Below are 6222 nucleotides of genomic sequence, written 5' to 3'. Positions count from 1 at the left end.
CCTAGAGTTAACCCTTTCACCCCCTTTTGCCAGTGTCACTAAGCGATCATTTTTCTGATCGCTGCATGTGTCGCTAGGTAGCTAGTTATTTTTTTAGGTTCACCGCCAGGTTTTTATATCGCTAGGTACCCCCATATACTACCCAATAATGGTTTTAACCCCCTGATTGCCGCTAGTTAACCCTTTCACCCCCTTTTGCCAGTGTCACTAAGCGATCGTTTTTCTGATCGCTGCATTAGTGTCGCTACAGTCGCTAGGTAGCTAGTTATTTTTTTAGGTTCACCGCCAGGTTTTTATAGCGCTAGGTACCCCGATATACTACCCAATAATGGTTTTAACCCCCTGATTTCCGCTAGTTAACCCTTTCACCCCCTTTTGCCAGTGTCACTAAGCGATAATTTTTCTGAACGCTGCATCAGTGTCGCTAGGTAGCTAGTTATTTTTTTAGGTTCACCGCCAGGTTTTTATAGCGCTAGGTACCCCGATATACTACCCAATAATGGTTTTAACCCCCTGATTGCTGCTAGTTAACCCTTTCACCCCCTTTCACCAGCGATCACAGTATAAGTGTCACTGGTGACGCTGGTTAGCCAGTTAGTTATTTAGGTTCCCCGTCAGGTTTTTATATAGCGCCAGGGACCCCCATATACTACCTAATAAAAATTTGAACCCCCTGATTGCCCCTAGTTAACCCTTTCACCACTGATCACCGTATAAGTGTTACGGGTGACTCTGGTTAGTTTGTTTTTTATAGCATCAGGGCACCCACCATTTATTACCCAATAAAGGTTTAACCCCCTGATCACCCGGCGGGTGATATCAATTAGGTTTTAGGGTCAGGGTCTGCGTCGCCCCAGGCAGCGCTAGGTTAGTGCCAGTACCGCTAACACCCACACGCAAAGCATACACCTCCCGTAGTGGTATAGAATCTGAACAGATCAATATCTGATCTGATCAGATCTATACTAGCGTCCCCAGCAGTTTAGGGTTCCAAAAAAACGCATTGTTAGCGGGATCAGCCCAAATACCTGCTAGCACCTGCGTTTTGCCCCTCTGCCCAGCCCACCCAAGTGCAGTATCGATCGATCACTGTCACTTACAAAACACTAAACACATAACTGCAGCGATCGCAGAGCCAGGCCTGATCCCTGCCATCGCTAACAGGTTTTTTGGTAGCATTTTATATTCAAATCCGGAAGGCAGTGCTTGGTTTTCGGGGTCCCGTACGTGGCTAGGCTCCCAAAAAGTCCCCCACATGTGGTATCCCCGTACTCGGGAGAAGCAGCAGAATTTATTTTGGGGTGTAATTTGACTTCTGCCCATAGCATGTGTGAGCAATATATCATTTAGTGACAACTTTGTGCAAAATAAAAAAAAAGTTTGTAATATTCCCGCAACTTGTGGCAAAATATAAAATATTCCATGGACTCAACATGCCTCTCAGTAAATAGCTTGGGGTGTCTACTTTCCAAAATGGGGTCATTTGGGGGGGTTTTGTGCTATTTTGGCATTTTATGGCCTTCGAAACTGTGATAGGTAGTGAGGAGTTAAATCAAAAATTTGCACCCTTAGAAATCCTGAAGGTGGTGATTGGTTTTCGGGGTGCCGTGCGCGACTAGACTCCCAAAAAGTCCCACACATGTGGTATCCCCATACTCAGGAGAAGTAGCGGAATATATTTTGGGGTGCAATTCCACATATAACCATGGCATGTGTGAGCAATATATCATTTAGTGACAACTTTTTGTAAAAATTTTTTTTTTTTTTTTTTTTTGTCATTATTCAATCCCTTAGGACAAAAAAAATAAATATTCAATGGGCTCAACATACCCATCAGCAATTTCCTTGGGGTGTCTACTTTCCAAAATGGGGTCATTTGGGGGGGATTTGTACTGCCCTGCCATTTTAGCACCTCAAGAAATGAGATCGGCAGTCATAAATTAAAAGCTGTGTAAATTCCAGAAAATGTACTCTAGTTTGTAGACGCTATAACTTTTGCGCAAACCAAAAAATATACGCTTATTGACATTTTTTTTACTAAAGACATGTGGCTGAATAAATTTTGCCCTCAATGTATGACTAAAATTTAGTTTATTCGATTTTTCTTATAACAAAAAGAAGAAAATATCTTTTTTTTTCAAAATTTTCGCTCTTTTTCCATTTATATCGCAAAAAAAAAAAAAAAAAAAATCGCAGAGGCAATCAAATACCATCAAAAGAAAGCTCTATTTGTGGGAAGAAAAGGACGCAAATTTCATTTGGGTGCAATATTGCATGACCGCGCAATTACCAGTTAAAACAGCGCAGTGCGAAATTGCAAAAAGACCTCTGGTCCTTAAGGTGTTTATTGGTCCGGAGCTGAAGTGGTTAATTCGTTAAAAAGTGTCAGTTAGAGGGATGAGACAAATTTCTGATGGGTTCTTACAGCGATCAGCTTTTATTCATGTCCGTAAAACTTAATCCTAAAAAGGAAATAACTGTTGCTGTAATTGCTTATAAAGTATTAGCTGACGCAAATTAGAGTTACACTTACTGGTAACGTCTTTTCCAGTAGTCTTTCAGGACAGCCACTATGAGATATAGTCTCCTCCTCTTCCTCTGGAAACACTGCGCCAGCCCATAAATTCTCACTTCCCCTGCCGGACCTCAGTTTATATCGAGATTACCTCCGGCCAGCTGGGGAGACACAAGAACACATTAATAACACATTGTCAAATACCATTATCCTGCTGCGTTCTGGTCTTTTATAAGACTCCCCCCAATTTTCGGGTGGGTAACTAGGGCTGTCCTGAAAGACTACTGGAAAAGACGTTACCGGTAAGCGTAACTCTAATTTTCCCTAATCGTCTTTCAGGACAGCCACTATCAGAGGATAAACGAGCACTTACCAGTTAGGGTGGGACTACAGCTTGCAAAATCTTTCGCCCAAAGGCCTGCTCACCTGCCGACACCAGGTCCACTCTGTAGTGTTTTACGAAAGTGGAATAGCTGGACCATGTTGCTGCCCTGCAAATCTGTTCTGGCGTTGCTCCCGCTCTTTCTGCCTGGGAGGCTGCCATAGCTCTTGTAGAGCGTGCTTTAATACCCACTGGGATTTCTTGCCCTGCAACTGAATAAGCCTACTCAATGGCTACTCTGAGCCATCTAGCGATAGTGCATCGGGACGCCTTACATCCTTTTCTGGCCCCGGAAAACAAAACAAATAAGGAGTCTGACCTTCTAAATGCCTTGGTCAGCTCTAAATAGTGTAGGATACATCTCCTAACATCCAAATAATGAAATTTCAATTCCTTCTCACCTGAGGGATTGGGACAAAATGAGGGTAAAACGATTTCCTGGCTTCTATGAAAGCCGGATGCCACTTTCAGCAAAAAGGCCGGATCGGTCCTTAAAACTATCCGGTCCGGGAAAATAACGCAAAAGGGAGACCTGACTGATAAGGCCTCAATCACACTGACCCTCCTGGCAGTTGTTACCGCTACCAGAAAAATGGTCTTCAAAGTAATCTCTCTTAGTAAACACTCTAAAGGCTCAAAGGGGGGTCCCGTTAAGCTTTGTAAAACTAAGGATAAATCCCATCTGGGAAAGGGCAGACCCTGGACCGGTCTCTGTCTAGTCAGGGCCCTAAAGAATCTGACTACCCACGGGTTGGCAGCCAGATGCTGTTCTAAATAAACACTGAGGGCTGGCATTTGACCCCTAAGAGTACTAATGGATAAGCCTTTATCTGCCCCACACTGCAAAAATTCCAACACTGCAGAGGAGCTCCGTACTGGGAAAGAGCTTCCTACGCACCATTTATTGAAACGTAACCAGACCTTTTCATAGATCTGGCGTGTTTCCTTTTTCCTACTGTCAAGGAGGGTAGAAACTAGCCTCTCTGAAAACCCCTTAGCTTTTAATATACCCTCCTCAGTAGCCAGGCCGCTAACTTCCACTGGCGTACTCGTGGACAGAGGACTGGCCCGAGAGAGGAGATCGTCCCAAGGGGGCAAGAATAAGGGAGGTTCCACAGCCAACTGTTTCAGTATTGAGAACTCTCTTGGGCCAATGCCGTGTCACCAGAATCAGAGATGTGCTTTCCATTTGAAACTCAGAACTGCTGGCAACAATGCTGGAGGGGGGGAAGGCATAGCATGTTCTGAAGTGCCAATCCTGGTCGCCCTCCCTCAGCCTCTTTCGGCTGAGAAAGTCTGCTATCATGTTTTTTTCTCCTCTCAGGAAAACTGCTGAGAGTGAAAGAGATAGGTCTTGGCCCAGCTCAGGATCTCTGTTGCTAAAGACAACAGGGCTCCGCTTCTTGTGCCACCCTGCCTGTTTAAGTAGGCCACTGCGGAGTTGTCCGACCGCACCCGAATGTGGTGGCCCAGGAGCTCTTTTTTGAAAAACCTGAGGGCTAGTCCCACAGCCCTTAGTTCTTTCCAGTTGGACGACCGAGACAGCTCGTCGTCTTCCCAAGTGCCCTGAGGTAGAAAGGAACCCAAAGGTGCCCCCCCCAACCTTTGCCACTTGCATCTGTGGTAGCTACCCGAGAAACTGGGATGAGCCACAGACGTCCTTGCAACAGGTGTGTCACTTTTCTCCACCACCAGAGGGATCTCTTTACTTGGAGTGGAACATGTACTAGGGTGTCTAGAGCCTCTTGACTGTGGTCCCACACCCCTAGGACGAAAGTTTGTAGGGGACGAAAGTGTAGTCCCGCCCACTGCACTGCTGGGAGGGTAGATGAAAGTAGACCCAATACTGACATCAGAAACCTTATGGAAAACAGCTGGTTGCTCTGAAGAGAGGCCACCGCTCTGTACAGCTTTTGCACCTTCGCTCTTGACAGAAAAACTCTCAACAGTGTTGAGTCCAACAGGAATCCTAAATAGGAGATTTGTTGCGAGGAGGATCAGGCTGGACTTCTCCAAGTTTAGTAGCCAGCCCAGGTCTGTAAGGACCCTTTTGGTTAGGTCGAGATCCTTGACTAACTGTATTGGGGACGCTGAAAATAAGAGCAGGTCATCCAGGTAGGCTATTATGGATATCCCCTGGAGCCGAAGAAAGGCCGTGGCTTCTGCCAGGACCTTGGTAAAAATGTGGGGTGAAGAGGATAGCCCGAATGGCAGGGCCTGAAACTGAAGGTGTACTGTTTCTCCCCCTAGATCTATGGCAAGGCGTAGAAACTTCTGCGAGGCCTCTGCTATAGGGATGTGTAAATACGCATCCCTTATGTCCAAAGATACCATGAAACAGTTGCGGGGTAGTAGAGCCCTTACTGAAAAGATTGACTCCATGCGGAATCTTTTGTATGCCACTGACCTGTTCAGGGGCTTTAAAATCAGAATTAATCTGAATTTTCCTGAAGGTTTTTTTACTACAAAGACATGAGAATAAAACCCCCTTCCCTCTTCCTCTTTTGGGACTCTGAGAATAACGTCCCGATTCTCTAATTCCCTCAGTGCTTCCAGCAAGGCCTCGGCTGCCATGCACCTGGGTAGATGCGTGACAAGGAATCTTTGTGGGGGCGGTCTTGAGAATTCCAGGAGGTACCCCCTTCTTATCACCCCTAAAATAATTTGATTGGGGGATATTGCCTCCCACTGTGGGAGAAAGGCCCCCAGTCTTCCTCCCACTGTAACTGGAATGTCACTGAGTTTTACGGGGCTGGTCCGGAGGGCAAAAAATCGCCCCTCCTCTGCCCCTGCCTTTTTGGGGCCAGGATTTCTCTTTTTCCCCTCTGGTTTTGGGGTTTCCCTGCGCCCTTGCGGACGAAACCCCTTTTTTGTTTTTACGGGGGTTTTCCGCTTAAGAGGAAAGGATTTTTTCCTGTCCGCTGTGCAGTCTCGAACAGTTTCTAGCCCTGGGCCAAAAAGGAGGTCCCCGTCAAAGATATCCCACACAGTTTTACCTTGGAGGCACTATCCCCTGGCCAAGTCTTTAGCCAGAGGGCCCTCCTGGCCGAATTGGCTAGAGCCACTGTTCTGCCCGACATGCGGACAGACTCATCAGAGGCGTCTGCTATGTAAGCGACAACTCGCAGCATAGTAGGGAAGGAAGACAGAATGGTTTCCTTATCTGTGCCTGCCTCAATAGGTTGTTGGATCTGTGAGAGCCTTTGCTCTAAATTGCGAGCCACTACTGTAACTGCCATTTCAGACTTTAAATTGCCAATAGCGGAGTCCCCCGTTTTTTTAAGCAGAGTCAATCCTTTTGTCCATGACATCTGCCAAGGCCCCC

General features: G+C 46.2%; 1 protein-coding gene across 1 annotated transcript in view; it reads right to left on the bottom strand.

The window, feature by feature from the left end:
- Positions 1–6222, bottom strand: part of MRM3 (mitochondrial rRNA methyltransferase 3) — a 34385-nt gene that overhangs the window by 21518 nt on the left and 6645 nt on the right. The gene's annotated exons all lie outside the window — the stretch shown is intronic.

The sequence above is a fragment of the Lithobates pipiens genome, unplaced genomic scaffold, assembly GCF_037356315.1.
Source record: "Lithobates pipiens isolate NorthernLeopardFrog02 unplaced genomic scaffold, aLitPip1_a1.2 Scaffold_16, whole genome shotgun sequence".
Lineage (NCBI taxonomy): Eukaryota > Metazoa > Chordata > Amphibia > Anura > Ranidae > Lithobates > Lithobates pipiens.
The sequence above is the reverse complement of the archived record's forward strand: the minus strand, read 5'-3'. Positions and strand labels throughout refer to the sequence as shown.